This window comes from Varanus komodoensis, unplaced genomic scaffold (assembly GCF_004798865.1).
Source record: "Varanus komodoensis strain SLA01 unplaced genomic scaffold, ASM479886v1 scaffold1, whole genome shotgun sequence".
Classification (NCBI taxonomy): Eukaryota; Metazoa; Chordata; class Lepidosauria; order Squamata; family Varanidae; genus Varanus; species Varanus komodoensis.
This window is the reverse complement of record NW_025335268.1, coordinates 48,786,249-48,803,842: the sequence shown is the minus strand read 5'-3', so window position 1 is coordinate 48,803,842 and position 17,594 is coordinate 48,786,249. Positions and strand designations below refer to the sequence as shown.

The window sequence follows — 17,594 nt, the reverse complement described above, 5'->3', positions numbered from 1 at the left end:
AGAGCGCCCGGGTAGCGCGTCTCCCAGACTGCAGTGAACTGAAGAGGGGACCTTGACAAAGCCGTGACAGAAGGGCCGCCCAAGTTTAAAGAAGCTCTCGGGGCAGCGCTTGCACCCTGCAAAGCGCATCAGAGTCTTTCGCCCCTGCCCCTCCGCCCCACTTTCTCTCTCTGGCTTGGCTCGGTCGTTTGGAAGAAATTTCATTTCTTCTCAAACAGCGCTGAACTTCGCAACGCGTTTATTGCAAAGTTCCCATTTTCAAACAGGCGGGACTCGTTGCACGTGTTAACATCCCCCCTCCCCATCCCAGTTTGAACTTCTAATATAAACCTGTCACCGAGAAGAAAGACATAAACTCAAGTGGTTGTTCTTAGTATTAAATATATGAACCAAGGAAGTTGGTCTGAGTAGTTAAAGAACATCTAAACAAAAGGCGCAGATTTCTGATTCAGTCTGCAGTGTGTGGCGAGGAAGTTATAAAGAATGTTAATTATCCAACTCCATCAAATAGGAAATACTCAGAGTGTCCGGGTTGAGGGGGGTCACTCTAATACTATAATTACATAATTTGCTTTTGGGGACTGGAGTGGGGTTGATTCTGCAATATAATGACTATATAATATAATATAAAGACATCACAAGATAATAACATGGAAACAATATTGTGTAGGAACAAAAATGGTTCCAGAATTACCTGAAATGTGCAGCTTAAACTAAGTATCACTGAATGAAAGTAGTTCTGCATATAGGATGGCAAGCTTAGGTCTTGAAGAAAAAAGTTTGTGACAAGGTGAGTTAGAAAACAAACAAACTTGATTTGAATAACAATGACCGATCCTGATTTGAATGTAGTAATATCAAACTAATCAAGAATCTCAGATTCATTTCAGCATGTTCTGTCCATCCCACATTTTAGGTGACAGGATTTAGATATGTGTAATTTCTTGGTTAGAACTGGTAAGGTCTCATGTGCTGTCCCTGCTAGAAAGTATCAAACAACTGGCTTTTTCATGTTGATTTTAACTCTTAGAAGTTGGCTTGACTAAAATTGCAATCCTATGCATACATACTGGGGAAAAGTACAATTGAAATCAGTGGAGTTTTCTTACAAGAAAGCATGCATAGGATTGGGCCACCGACGTCTTCGTTGAATTTCAGTGGAGCTACATTTGGAAATTGACTCACTGGAAAATAGAGTCGCAAATCACATTTTAAAATAGCACATTTAAAATACATTGGGGCATATATTCATTCCCGTTGCCATATGCTGCTCAGACAAGGAGGTAATTTCCAGTTATAGAAATATGTATTGTCACATTTTTATCACATTTCCTTTGTACTGATGTTGTTACATATAGAGGACCATTGTTGTAAATGGCACTTTAAAGAAAGACAGCTCCTATCCCCAATGCGTTTACAATCTAATGAGGGGTGGATAAACAGTGATAGGGAAAAGAAAGGGGGAAAATAATGTGAGCAAATGCAATTCCACATAGATTTCAGTTGGAGTTGAGGAATACATAAATAACTATGCAGAGCACAGTTGGTGTTACCTGCCATCAAGTTGTCTCTGGTGTAAGGTGACCCAGTGAATGGGTGCCGTCCAAAATGTCCAGCTCTTGACAGTCCTGCTCAGGGCTGTGGCTTCTTTTATGAAATTGATCAGTCTCATGGTATTCTTCTTCTATGCAGAGCATTTGGCTTCTTTTAAAAGGTGGCCATGGAAAGGGAGGCAGAACCATGGTGATAACAGTGAGTTTTAGTTCTGTGATCATTAGTAGAAGCAAGGCAAAATTTAAGTAGAATGCAAGCATAGCTGATGTGTTTGAGAGCCAGAGTCCCATGGGAGCATATTGTCTGCCACTGGCCACTTAGTAGGAGGACCACCCCAGCAGTATGTCACATATAATATCTTTTACTGCTTCTGACTTTTATACTATGATGGATAAATCTATTTTAGATGCAAGCCATGTGGGTGGTAATGAAATGTGTGCTAGTGCAAAGCAAGGAAGGAAATGTGCTAATTGGTAAATGCTCTATATTTATTTCTATGTATTTGTTTATCATCTACCTTTTCACCTACTTGGAGGACATGCTTCTTCCCATCTTTATTCTCACAGTAACTCCAGCCCTTTCTGATCACTAATTATCACACCTCCAGCATCTTTTGTGTATTTGAGCTACACAAAGACACCCAGGTTAAAGGAAGTAATTATCAGAAGGCCAGCTAGTCCTGAAAGAACCATCTAAACATGTAACAGGGCTAAAGAAGACATGTGACCCATCTTCCTCAGGTCACTTCTTTGTCCCTGCCTGCATCACACTGGCTCCTGGCTTCCTAGTAGGGTGCAGTGGTAGGAGAATTCTAGATTCTAGTACTAGATTTGAAAGGTTCAGTATTGAACTGTATAGAACATGGATATCAAAACTCAAGTCTGTGGTCAGAATCTGGAATTCTGCAGGTGGCCATGTTCCCTATGCCACAACACCAATTTTTGTGGCTTCCCAGCTTGATATATTTCCCCCATTCTAAAGGGCTGACATCTCTCTCCTAAGGCTTTGTTACTTGCAGTGAATGCTTTACGTGAAAATCTGCTGGTGCTTTTGCACTGTTCTCCTTTGCCTTTTGCCTCTCCTATTGCTGGAATGCAGCTTCCAAGAATGCCTCTGAAATTCTGGGCTGCAAGAGGCTCAATACCCCAAAAGATTGGAGTGAGATTTCATCATTATACTGATGACTGTCAGATCTGTTGTTCCTTGCCACCTAACTCCAAGGAAGCCATTACCATCCCTGCCTTAATTCAACACTGAGAATGACTATGAGATTACACCTAGGAAAGACAGATTGCTGTTGGTCAGCAGCAAGCCAGGCACTGGTATTGCTTCCCTTGAAGTTGGGTCATGTTTCCCTTGAAAGATCAGACTTGCAGCCTAGAAATCCTCTTGGATCCTTGACTGTCCTTGTATTCTCTGCTGGTAGCTTGGACAAGGACCACTTTCTAGGATCATAACTGGGCCTTGTGCACCACCTGCAGCTGTTCCTTAGTCAGTCCGATTTAGCAAGAGTTATCCGTGCCTCGGTCACATCATGGTTAGGCTGTTGCAGTGGAATCAGTGCAGGGCTACTTGGAAGCTTCAGTTGGTGCAAAATGTGACAGCTGGGTTCTTAACTGGTACACAGTACTGTAAACATATCACTGCAATAGAGAAAGATCTGCACTGGTCCTCAATTGTTTTCCAGGCTCAATAAAAGTTACTGGTTTAAACTTAGCTCTAAACAGCCTCGGGCCTTAATATCTCAGGGAGAGCCTAGCTTAGGCTAAACCTGCACAGTTATTAAGATTGACAAGAGAGGCCCTTTTGAGAACACCTTTGTTTGCAGATGTTCTTGGGAAAGGGCTTTTTCCTGTTTTGCTTCCAAACTCTGGAACATGCTCCCATTGGAATTGCAATTGTCTCTAATGCTCTTTGTATTTAGGAACCGATACAGTTTAAAATTCTCATTCTCTCTCTATGTATATGTATATATGGAAACATGTACTTTATGACTTGAGTTTTTCATAAAACACCTTGCTTGTCTTCAGAAATCTGGTATAGAAATACAGTAAACAAACAATTGTGTTGCTGTGACTTGCTGATGTTCATCATGCTAATTCAAAATCTAGCACACTATGGGATTTGTTATTCTGTCCTTTATTCTGCCCGTTATTCTGCAAGGCTCCCTCAACTACTGTAAAATAAATTCTGTGATAGCACTTAATATTTGGGTATATATTCCTGTGAGACTGGCCTAAGGAACTTTAGGCCATGATATAGTTAAGACTTTTGGATTGTTATTAAAATGCACAGTTCCAGCACATCTTGAATCACAGACAGTAACTAGTTTGTAATTCAACTTTCAAAGTTGTTTGGAGAATGTTGTGGTCAAAAACCTGGACCTAATTTAGCTTGTTGCTTCATATGTTACTTTTTCTTCTGTTGACTGAAGTATTCTTTTTTTTCTGGTTAAAGAACCCTTTGACTATATCAGTTTTTTCTGCCTAAGAAAAACAACATTCTAGAGCACTGTAACACATATAGTTGAATATTTTTAGTATAGGAAAACATGTCAAAGAGATATATAGCAGCCCTTAAAAAATCAGACTGCACACTTTTCTACTTCCTCCAGAATATTAGAATGAATTTGTGGGAGTGGAGAAAATACTACATGCAATTCTAGGAATCGATTAAAAAGCATTTCCAATGCTTAAATGAGTTGTAAATTGCACACCAAGGTGTGACATGTTTCCTGACATAGATGTAAGTTGCAGATACTGTGAGTTGCATATTTTAAAAATGAATATTTAATTTCATTTATTCAGAGTAAGATAATGATTTGGAAACTTGGGCCACAATCATGGTAAATGACACCAAGTTCTATATCAGTATATCACTGGCAGAAGTATTAATCATGTGGCAGGTTATTTTTGAATAAATGTAAAAGAACTTGGTATTCAACTCTGGGCCGTCTGTTAAAGACTAGGGAATCAACACAGCATTTATAAATGTCTTGAACATTAAATTAAAACATTAAATTATATTAATTTGGAATCTCTGGCCTTAACGCTTACTATTGTTAAGCAGTATTTTCTTAAATAGTCATGTTAGTTATCTTTTTTGCAATTTTGTTATAATCTTGCACCAAGGATTGTATTTCTTTTACTTTCTTCATAAAACTGTGATTTATAATTAAATTAACATTTGAGTAACTTCTTCATTTATGGTTAGCAGTAAGGATATGATCTCAAGGTGAGCCATTAAAATTAAGGGACTATAAACAAGAATGCAAATTTTATTCTTGGAGAGCTGGGTGAGAAACGTCTAAGCCTTGTCAGACTATTGGTAGCTAATTGTAAAGAATTAAGTGGGGATATAGTTGTTCTGCTTTTTTATGAAATACAATTCAGTCAAATATAGGCAGATCCTAACCCCTTTTTGATTCACATTAAGAAAGTATTTGAGAGAACAATCAAACATCTGTTGCTGAAAGGTCCAATTACTGAACCTCCAATATCCGAACCTCTATCATTTCTAAAGCCCTGCTGTGCTCTTGTTGGCAGCATGGAAGTAACAAGAGATTCACCTCCTGCCGCCCTGTGCCTTTTCCTCCTTCCACCTGCTTTGTTTCCATTGCAAGCAATCCAGTTTAAATGTTTCCTTGTGTTTGGGGCATGATCAGAGGCTTAGTTGGCTGGCAGTCTGCAGATTCATAGCTGTTTCGCTGCATATCCTCAACATATCATAGAAGAAAACCCCCATGATCACTGAGGAGGGCCAAAAGGGACCCCCTCAAAATAAAAAAAAATCCTTCTGAGATTGGAGGTCCATCTAACATATTTGAGAGGGTTTTTTTTCTCCTCAAACAAATTCATGGTCCCCAAACCTCCTGTTTTTTTCTAAACTGAAAACAATAGTGCTTTGAAGTTTGACAAGTCTATGCATAATTTATACAGGAATGAAGGTTTGTTTTTTATACTTGGCTATATTGCTGCTTGTTATTGAATTGTAATAAAAGGGGTATAAGTGTCTTAAATACATACTTTTTAATGAAAATGTTTTACAGTCATAATTTTTCTCATGGATCAGAGCACTATGGCTGGACCAACTCTTGTGCTACTTAAACATGTTAGCATATTTACTGTGGTATGTAACTTCATAAACCTACTGATTATGGACAATGCTCTGATCCAGAAATATGCAGGACAAGATTCACAGGTACAGGATTTTTTTTGTGCACAATTACACAGGATAAACAGGAGTATGCAGCTGAAAAGCCAGTTCTTCATCTATCTTTCATAATGTGCATTAAAACATTTTCACCTTGACCCCATCATCAAGCACTTTTCCTGTACAAATACCACATCATTAGCCCCCAATGACAGGTTTTCATACCATGCTAAGGCATCCTGTGAACAAGCCACAGTGGATTCTCTGAGGAGAAGTAGACATGAGAAGTACACCAAACAGATGATTGGGCTTGCTGTGACTTCTTCTCTCTTTGGCATGAACTAGTCAAATTTGTCTCCTCCATGGATCACTGCCATGTCATGGCGAAGAGGCTTGTGTAGCACAGTGAAGCTCTGAGCTATGCCGTGCAGGGCCACCCAAGAAGGACAGGTCATAGCAGAGAGCTCTGACAAAATGTGATCCACTGGAGAAGGAAATGGCAACCCACTCCAGTATCTTTGCCATGAAAACCCCATGGAAGTACCAAAAGGCAAAAAGATATGACACCGGAAGATAAGCCCCTCAGGTCGGAAGTTGTCCAATATGCTGCTGGGGAAGAGCAGAGGGCTAGTACTAGTAGCGCCAGAAAGAATGAAGCAACTGGGCCAAAGCCAAATGGACACTCAGTTGCTGATGTATCTAGTGGTGAAAGGAGAGTCTGATGCTGCAAAGATCTATACTTCATAGGAACCTGGAATGTAAGATCCATGAATCAAGGCAAGCTGGATGTGGTCAAACAAGAGATGACAAGACCGAACATCGACATCTTAGGAATCAGTGAACTAAAATGGACAGGAATGGGTGGATTGAATTCAGATGACCATCAGGTATACTACTGTGGGCAAAACCACTGGTGCTGAAGAGGCTGAAGTTGACTGGTTCTATGAAGGCCTACAACACCTTCTAGAATTAACACCCAAAAATGATGTCCTTATCATCATGGGGGATTGGAATGCTAAAGTAGGAAGCCAAAACATAACCAGCATAACAGGCAAGTTTGGCCTTGGAGTACAAAATGAAGCAGGGCACAGGCTGGTAGAATTTTGTCAAGAGAATACGATGGTCATAGCAAACACTCTTTTCCAACAATCCAAGAGACGACTCTACACATGGACATCACCAGACGGTCAACACAGAAATCAGATTGACTATGTGCTCTGCAGCCAAAGATGGAGAAGCTCTATACAGTCAGTAAAAGCTAGACCAGGAGCCAACTGAGGCTTAGATCATGAGCTTCTTGTTGCAAAATTATGGCTTAAGTTGAAGAAAGTAAGGAAAAGCACTAGGCCACTCAGGTATGACCTAAATCATATCCCTGATGAATATACAGTAGAGGTGACAAATAGATTTAAGGAATTAGATCTGATAGACAGAGTGCCTGAAGAACTATGGACGGAGGTTCACGACATTGTACAAGAGGTCGCAACTAAAACCATCCCAAAGAAAAAGAAATGCAAGAAAGCAAAATGACTGTCTGTGGAAGCTTTCCAATTAGCTCAGGAAAGAAGGGTAGTGAAAGGCAAGGAAGAAGGAGAAAGATATATCCAATTGAATGCAGAATTCCAAAGAATAGCTAGAAGAGATAAGAATGCCTTCTTAAATGAACAGTGCAAAGAAATAGAAGAAAACAATAGAATAGGGAGGACCAGAGATCTCTTCAAGAAAATCGGAGATATGAAGGGAACGTTTCATGCAAAGATGGGCATGAGAAAGGACTAAAATGACAGGGATGTAACAGAGGCAGAAGAGATTAAGAAGAGGTGGCAAGATTATACAGAAGAACTATACAACTATACTAGAGCTTAATGTCCCTAATAACCACGATGGGGTGGTCACTGATCTCGAGCCAGACATCCTGGAATGTGAAGTCAAATGGGCCTGAGGAAGTCTGAGCAACAACAAAGCTAGTGGAGGTGACAGTATTCCAGCTGAGCTATTTAAAATTTTAAAAGACGATGCAGTAAAAGTGCTACACTGAATATGCCAGCAAATTTGCAAAACCCAATAGTGGCTGCAGGATTGGAAAAGGTCAGTTTACATTCTGATCCCAAAGAAGGGCAATGCCAAAGAATGTTCAAACTACTGCACCATTGCACTCATTTCACATGCTAGCAAAGTTATGCTTAAAATCCTACAAGCTAGGCTCCAGCTGTATGTGGACCGAGAACTACCAGAAGTACAGGCAGGATTTTGAAGGGGGAGAGGAACTAGAGATCAAATTGTCAACATACGCTGGATCATGGAGAAAGCTAGGGAGTTCCAGATAAACATCTACTTCTGCTTCGTTGACTACGCTAAAGCCTTTGATTGTGTGGATTACAACAAATTGTGGCAAGTTCTTAAAGAGATGGGAGTACCAGACCATCTTATTTGTCTCTTGACAAACCTATATGCAGGTCAAGAAGCAACTGTGAGAACTGGACATGGAACCACTGAATGGTTCAAAATTGAGAAGGGAGTTCGGCAAGGCTGTATACTGTCGCCCTGCCTATTTAACTTATATGCAGAGCACATCATGAGAAAGGCGGGGCTAGATGAGTCACCAGTTGGAATTAAGATTGCTGGGAGAAACAACCTCAGATATGCAGATGATACCACTCTCATGGCAGAAAGTGAAGAGGAACTAAAGAGTCTCTTGATGCTGGTGAAGGAGGAGAGTGCAAAAGTTGGCTTGAAACTCAACATTAAGAAAACTAAGATCATGGCATCCGGTCCTCTCACTTCCTGGCAAATAGATGGGGAAGAAATGGAGGTAGTGACAGGTTTTATTTTCCTCGGCTCCAAGATCACCGCAGACGGGGACTGCAACCAAGAAATTAAAAGACGTTTGCTGGGGAGAAAAGCTATGGCAAATCTAGACAGCATACTAAAAAGCAGAGACATCACCCTACCAACAAAAGTGCGTATAGTCAAGGCTATGGTTTTCCCAATTGCAATGCATGGCTGTGAAAGCTGGACCATAAGGAAGGCTGAGCGCCGAAGGATTAAGACCTTTGAATTGTGGTGCTGGAGGAGACTCCTGCGAGTCCCTTGGACCGCAAGGCAATCAAACCGGTCAGTCCTAGAGATCAACCCTGACTGCTCTTTAGAAGGCCAGATAGTGAAGATGAAACTCAGATACTTTGGCCACCTAATGAGAGGGAAGGACTCCCTGGAGAAGAACCTAATGCTGGGAACAATAGATAGCAAAAGAAGAAGGGGAGGGCATAGGATGAGGTGGCAAGATGGAGTCACTGAAGCAGTTGGTGTGAGCTTGAGTGGACTCCAGGGGATGGAGGAAGGTTGTCCATCGGGTCGCGATGGGTCGGACACGACTTCGCGACTAACAACAACAGTAAAACTTGTAGGACCATTATGTCTCCTATGTTGCCTCAGCCTCATCCCCACTGCACTACCTATGCCTTTTAGTTTGCTTATGTGTGTGTGTGTTTCAGGTGTACACAAATGTCTATATCACCATCACCTTCACCTTTCTATTCTTCTGCAAGAATGCATTTTTGACTGCCATGTATAGTTTTTCTTGGTCAATTTGCCTGCCTGCTTCAGTTCTAACAAAGAAGCTCTGAAGTAAATTAGGTAACACACAAGGAAATTGTCAAGACAAATTGTACATAGGCTAATTGGCACAAAGTTGACAAAGTTGGGCAGGATAAATATTAGTAAAAGCAAGGACTCTGGAGTATAATTCATAAGTGCTGAAAATGGTGAGTGGGATGAATGGAGTATGTGTACAAGAAATGGGGACATACATGATATCTTCCCCTTTAGTAATGTAATTGCATTTTAAGTGGAGAACTGACTCAACCCCAGCTGACATGCTTGGACTGCAACACCCAGCCAATGACCCTGATGGATGGGAATTCTGCGAGTTGTGGTCCAAATGCCTCTGAAGGCCACCAGGTTGGGGAAGGCTGTTCTACCCTTTTCCACGCTTCCCTGAATTTCCAGTTAGTCTAGAAATGGAAGTAATCCCTCTCCCTGCACTTTTGCTGCTCCTTTTCAGAGAAGTTTTTGCTGCAATTACTGTAGTAGAGTGACTGCCTGTAACACTCCCTGGCAGTTAAAAACAGAAAAAAACTCTTAAGAAGGCAGCTAAATGGAATAGAACAAATGGGGTGCCCACACATAGAAGTACTTACACTTCCTCCTCCTCCATAGTTACCCCCCCCCAATTATGCTATCCCATGCAGCAGGTTTCTGAGGGATTAAAAAAAACCCATCCAGATTTGCACTCATCCCCAGCAATAATTGCTCTAAAAGGGAGTTGTGAAAAAGGGGGGAAATTAATACCCGGAGATTCGGGGAAGTGATGAAAAGATGGAGGACACTACGAAGTCACAGTTCACCTTTTAAAAGTGACAAGATTATATTGGCAAGAGAGAGAGATTGTTCTTCTTCTCTTTGGATGCTTACTCCATTTGTTTTTATTCCCTTTTTTTTGGTGGTTAAGAATTATACAACTAGGTCCCTCTTTACTTTGACTGTTATTTCCCCTGGTCCTTTCAAGTGTATGCAGATTAGCATATATGGCATCTTGTTCATGTCCATGCACTTGCACAAATTTAAAAAGCTGATGAGTAAATAGACAATTTGCACACCTGCTCCAAAAAGGGCAAAGTGGGCATTGGTGGAGGGGTGGTCACTGGTGAGGGAGGTGACATTGGTGAGATCACAAAGAGCAGAAAGTCATTACAAAATCGCTTTCCCAGATTCAGATGATACAACTCCACCCCAATTCATGGGTTCTAGGGCCGGCCTGTTCATAAAAAAATGGAGTGACTTTCTAGAGAACACACCATGTTTGGAGAGTACGACAACCACCATGGTTGGCTGCTCCTTGTGGGTTGTCATGTCATGCGAATCCAGCCAGTGCTAAAAATGGGAAAACACACTTTAAAGGGATGGTTGGAAGATACCTTTATTGGCAGCAGCCCCATGTTCCACACTCGTTTCGCATCAGAGAAATGTCCAAAGAAGCTTCCTCTTGAGATGGAGGGAGCCATACTTTAAAAAAAGCTCTGTGCATTCCACTTCTTCTATGCACAGTCTGGCGATGAAATGATCTGCATTCGAACTTTGGCTAAGAGAATCTCAGACAGGGATGTTGCATTAATTAGGAGACAAAGAAGCAGATATTAATGCAATGTGGTTGTTAATAATGTTCCCATCACTAAAGTAACACATCAAAATACATTTCATCTCTGAAATGCCTGTTGTTGATTATGGCATTAATCGGATGCTGGTTTTAGCACGTATGGTTTCAATATAGCAGTATACTGGCATGTATATTTCTATATCATTCTGTTATTTAAACAAATACACACAGTGATCTTTGTTAGAAACCCAATTCTTATTTTGTATGCTTCATGGTATTTAGCCTTTTGTCCTGCTTCCTATTTTCTGTTTCATTGCATAGGAGCATTGTATATCGAAGTGACAATTTGTGTTTAGGACAATATGATGTTTTAGTCAGAATGGCGCATGGAAATTTGTTCACACCAGCATATTGAAATTTAAGATAATAAACATTTCTTTGTAGGGCAGATCAAAGAAGAATGCCTAAATTCATGTGGAAAAAATATCCTTCAAGAACAATTATTTCTACAAATGTTATAATGCATACAGATGTCTGCATACTGTGTTTCTGAACTATACAATCTAAATGGAATGGCGACCGTCTGTATTTGAAAGCACTGCAATCAACAGCAATACATATCAGTGATTTGCAAAAGGGCAACATGCCACTTTGTGTCCACTGTAATATATCATCTGTCAGCTTTCTTTATTGGCAGGATATCACCAAGAGAGAATGTAGTCATTCAAAGCTGGTGGTCTTGAGCTTCATTAATCTAACAAAGGGGTTGGTTCTCTGAGCCTTCCCCAGCATGGAACCATCTAACCTGGCTGGGGGATTCTGGAGTTGTACCTGCCGCTCACAGCATCTTCCAGCCAGGATGGGTGGATTTAGTACAAGTTGAACTTTAAATTTCTATATAATGGAACTGGAAGAAGGAACTGTTTATAGCAATCTTAGCAATGCATGATTCACAAGGGCAATGAAGGGACTATCTTCAGAGCTCAAACAGTGCAATCCTATGCATGTTTACTCAGAAGTAACCCCCCTTGTGTTCAAGGGGACTTACTTCAGGAAAACGAACAGAGGATTCCAAACTAAACCTGCAACCCTATCCTCACTTAACTGAGAAGTAAGCCCCATTGTCCCATTGAATTCTGTGGGAACTAGAAACACATAGGATTGATCTGTAAGAATGCTGTCAGAAACATATCCCTAGTTGGAGCCAGTTGCATGAACTATTTTATTTATTTATTTAGTTAAAACATTTCTATGCCACCCCATTCGCCAAAGCCTTGGGGCGGCTCACAACATAAATTAAAATATAATACATTAAAAATATAAAACAAATTAACAATATACAATAATGGGCACATTTTTTCCAAGAAGTGGGTGTCCGCCAGTCTCTCTATAAGATAAGGGGTATGTTTAGCCCTCCCATGGAGTGATTATTTTCTGGCTGCTACAGCATCAAAGCTTGAGGAGATGGCAAATATTTGGCTCTTCTTCCTCCTTAATACCTGGCTATGCTTTGAAAAGTCAATGCATAAAAATGTGACTGTCGTCATGCAGCAGGACTGGATGTAGCAACAGTTCTTGGTCTGGAATGAGAAAGTGTGTTTATAATTCATGGTAAGGTTTCACAACAGTTCACTGGCATATCATTGCTGCAGCTGCTGTAGGCCTTGTAAAGTCATTAGGCTCTGGCTCAAAGGGATATGCTGCTGCAGAGTCTGGCAGTGAACACAGCCCTTGTGAAATTTGTAGAAGTGATGCTGGTGAGGAACTCAAGGAGGAAAAGTTGTTAATATAATTGGGTAGCTGGGACAAGTCATCAATAAACTAAACAGTCCCCACATATTTCAGGACTGCACCTTAATAAAAACAGAAGATGTAAATGATAAATTAACATATAAAAGTAATCTTGAGTTTATAGTCCTCTCACACTATTCCTGTTAGCTGTTACCATAGATTATTGTGACAGCAGTGCAATTCCACTGCCTGCCTGCTATTCAAAAAGCATTGCGAGCCCGTAGAAGCAAGCTTTATATTGGTTATTCCCAATTCTAATGTAATTTGTAACAGTGAAGCCACCTTGATGGGGTATTTGCCTGCCATTTTCGTGAGGTAATACTTATATGGTGAGATCAGCGATTGTAGAAGCCAAGTGATGCCTAGTCAGTGACTGGAATCTGTAGGGAAAAATATTAATATTTTAAAAATTAGGCAGATTTGAACAAACTGGGCATAAAATAGATGGTTTCAATATGGACTCCTCCTGTTCAGAGTTCAGACCAGCCAATCATGCCTTCTTCCATAATACTCCATTCCATTCCTCCTAACATTCCTTGCCTCAATTCTATACATGTGAGCATTCCGTAGACACAGAGTGTGCTCAGAGCTAATTGCACTGCCTGGAGTAGCTTCTGCTTTATTTTTTATCCCACAGCACATGTACTTGTACAAACTCTTCATAATTGCCAATGGCTATATAAGAGAGGTCTTTGGATAGTGAGCTCAATAAAAGTATATATGATAATTTGAAGGATCTGTTAATAAACAATGCCAGTTAAGAAATAAGAATGATTTTTACCACTATAAGAGTCATTGCATCTGTGATTCATTGCATTTGTAGCTGAAGTTAGCTTTTTGTTAACTATGTTCAGAGATAATGTTTGGGCTTAGGAGACACACATGAGCAGTGTTGGAACTAAGGACAGTCTCAGTGTGGTGGATTTCATTAGCATTCTGGGCTCATACACTTGCAGTGCCCTATGTTTCTGGCATAAAAGGCAGAATGCACATGTGAAAAGGATCCAAACAATGATGGAGAGCCTCCTTAATGTCAAATTTGAAAGGTGCTTTCTAAGGCTTCCGTATGTGCTCCCCTGCACTTTCTTTATGTAGAAATGTAAGGGTCAGCTTTCATCAGTTGATGGATTAGACCGGTGAAGCAACTCAAAGCATAAAAGCAAACCAACTTCCAAGTGTGGTTTAATATCCTGGCTTGTTTTGAAGCTAACAATTATAGTTTCCCAGTTTGGATGGTTTTGTTTGCTTTTAATGCCAAAGGGCAAGCAGGGAGACACTTTGTGTTGGGATGACATGTTCCTAGCTGGGTGTATTAAACTGAGATACGATCGTCAAAATCCAGCCAATGTTTTTTCGGCAGCCATTTGTTAGTTAATGCCTTGTAGGATTTGTTCTTTTATTGCTTCTGGATGTTTTAATTATCTGTTCTTTTAGTATGTTATTTTATTTTTGTTGTGATAAGCCACCTGATATTTGTTTTTGCAGGGAAAAAACAGGATATGATATATTAATAAATAAATATCAGTGTTTATATCATGTGTAATTATCACAGTACTAATATGCATAAATCATTATACTAAGAGCTAACTACCTAGAGCATGTTGGTTATTGGGCAGATTAAAATAAAATGAAATAAAATAAAATAAATAAATGAACATGCACTGAATAGCTAAACAAGTTGCAGCTTGCTTGAAAATACAAATGAAGCAATATTGAAATAGAAAATGTTAGCAATTTTTCCTGCTGTAACTGACTTCTATTAAGATTTCCAGCTGCTCTCACAACTATTAACAATAAATTATAAAAATATTGTTGGATTTAACATACAATTATTTATTTTACCCATTCTTTTAGAGCATGTCCCAGTAAGATCTTACAAAAAAAAGGTAGATACAAAAAATGAAGAAACATGAAATAAAAACAGTATCAGATCATACATATGAGTATGTAGTCAGTAGTGAAACCAAAATGCTTAGTGCAATTAGTGAATCTTCAGGGATTGCTTAGAGTCTAAATGAACTGATTTATGAGGATCCTATTGGTTGTGTCCTCAGTAATTATAAGCACCAAAATTTGGAGGCTTACCAATAACCAGTGCAGAACAGGAATTCTGGCTAGGTGATCTCTACTTCCCTGGACCTCTGACAAAGCATTTTTGCTAGGCAACCACAGAAAACACAGCATAGCTCATGTCCTGGCCTCAGCATCGTCCTCCCCTCCCTGCCCACCGAAATGACCTCTTTACCCTCTTTCTGAGATAGAGTTTCCAACCTTGAAGAGCTAGCTGGTATGTTTCTTTCCTGCTAACTGAGAGGAGAAGGTGACATTGGAGTGCCAGTACTTGGCCCCACGGTTGGAGCCATGCTTCTGACCTTGAACCTGAGAATCTGAATGTCATATGCTTGCCCATCCCCACGCCCCACACCTCCAGTCTGACAATATCTTGGTACCATTCGATCTCTCTCTCTGCCACCTTTGTATTTTGTGATTTTTAAAATGTATTTATGTAATATTGACTGTAAGCTGCCTTAAGAAAACCCTTGCTTTGAAAGATAGGACAAGCAAACAAACAGACTCTATCCAAAATCAGTTGCAAAACCTTATCCAGCAGTACTTTCATTTTAAATGGATTAAATTTCAAGCATCAACCTGATAAGGAATGTACTAGATAGAACTGTCCCATTTCCCTTCTCTAAATATGACTTGTGGCTCTGCCACATGTATGGACATCTCTTCTGGAAGGAAAATGAGTTATGAAATTATACAGAGAGAGAGCGAGAGCGAGAGCGAGAGAGAGAGAGAGAGAGAGAGAGAGAGAAAGTGAAATCTTTTTAATGTTGTCCAAAGCAAAATAATTTATCTTTGAGATGGATTCCTGCCTTTTGGAGCAAAGCCTCATAAAATAGCAACATTATTTCTAACCTAGGTGTTCTGTTGGTTTGCCTAAGAATGTATTCTCCAGTCAGTACCCTATTAGTTATATAATAAATCTGGAAAATATTTTGTAGAGTGAGAGTTGGGAACTCTTACATGCAGACCCTATACTTACTGATTATGCATGCACCTGTGGTGCTTCTCTCCCCCAGCTATAATGTAGACAACTGAATAATATGTCAGTTAAAGTGTGTGAATATTTCTGCCATATCCATATCTTGGTTTTTCTACTTGTCCTACTGAAGGCTAACAAAATAATTATATACATGTGGTCAGTGCTTTTTTAGCAAGAAAAAAGGTGCCGGAACTCATGAAATTATTTACCTTTTGCAGGTAGTCAATCACTGTACACACACCCACACACGTCAGTTGTGTAATGAAACACAATGGTCACCGCCCACAGTAAGCACTCAGAGCACGACCACACAACCAATCACAAGCCGAGCAGCACCATCACAACCAGTGCATGCATCGGATTTGACACACAAGCAGCCCCATGCACCATTTTAATGATTTTGCTACCAACCTGCTATGCTTGACAGGGCGATTCAAATCCATGTGGACCAAACATCAACTTTTCAAAAATTACTTTTAAAACTTGGAAAATCTGTCAAAAAAAGGTGCCAGAACTCTGAGACAAAAAAGCACTGCATGTGATCTAAAGTCTAGCTGAGCACCTAACTAAATATCTATCAAAAATGTATTTTCCCCCAAACTCATTATATATGTAAAATACAGAAAGCGCTTAACCAGTGAAAGAAAAATGCCTGTAATACAAATGGCAGCTACATCTTATTTGAAACAATAACTATGATAAGACAAGGGGCTAATGGGCAAAAGGAAGTAAACTCTTAAAAGAAGATAATGGTTCAGGATCCAGTTTTGGGACAAACATTATTTCCCCAAATAAAGCTGCATGCCTTTTGGAGTTTATGACAGTGTTTAAGTCAGGTATCCTGGAAAACGAAAAACAGTAGTGCAGGGATTGGGTCTGTGGCAAGATCATCTTTGATCCAACAGCTGAGTGCTTATCCAGTTATGGGATGATGAATCACTAGGAGGCATTAAAATGAGGCATACAGTGCAATCCTATGCTTGATTGGACAGAAAAACGGGCTGGGCCTTTTTTCTTAAGCAAGTTTTCTTAAGCAAGTTTATTAAACATAGCATTGTAATCACTGAAATATTTTCATAACCTGCTGCTGCACAGGCTAAGCAGTTTTCAATATGTTTAAAAGGTTATGTAAGTTTTTTTAATCCATGAAAATGAATATAAATATATATCAAGTGTTTGACTGATATATTAATTTCTAGGAATATAATTTTGTGAGCAGGTAGTTCTATTTATTGGCATTCTTTGGAAAACTGTTGTTGTTGTTGTTAGTCGCGAAGTCGTGTCCGACCCATTGCGACCCCATGGACAACATCCCTCCAGGCCTTCCTGTCCTCCACCATCCACTGGAGTCCACTCAAGCTCACACCAACTTCTTCAGTGGCTCCATCCAGCCACCTCATTCTCTGCCGTCCCCTTCTTCTTTTGCCATCTATTGTTCCCAGCATTAGGCTCTTCTCCAGGGAGTCCTTCGTTCTCATAAGGTGGCCAAAGTATTTGAGTTCCATCTTCAGGATCTCATCTTCTAAAGAGCAGTCAGGGTTGATCTTCTCAAGGACTGACCGGTTTGATCGCCTTGCAGTCCAAGGGACTCGCAGGAGTCTCCACCAGCACCACAATTCAAAGGCCTCAATCCTTCGGCGCTCAGCCTTCCTTTTGGTCCAGCTTTCACAGCCATACATTGCAACTGGGAAAACCATAGCCTTGACTATGCGCACTCTTGTTGGCAGGGTGATGTCTCTGCTTTTTAGTATGCTGTCTAGATTTGCCATAGCTTTCCTCCCAAGGAGCAAGTGTCTTTTAATTTCTTGGCTGCAGTGCCCGTCTGCAGTGATCTTGGAGCCCAGGAAAATAAAATCTGTCACTACCTCCATTTCTTCCCCATCTATTTGCCAG

General features: G+C 40.2%; 1 protein-coding gene across 10 annotated transcripts in view; it reads left to right on the top strand.

Moving 5' to 3' along the window:
* The window catches only part of LAMA2 (laminin subunit alpha 2), a 475,192-nt gene that overhangs the window by 448 nt on the left and 457,150 nt on the right, over positions 1-17,594 (top strand). The window lies entirely within an intron of this gene.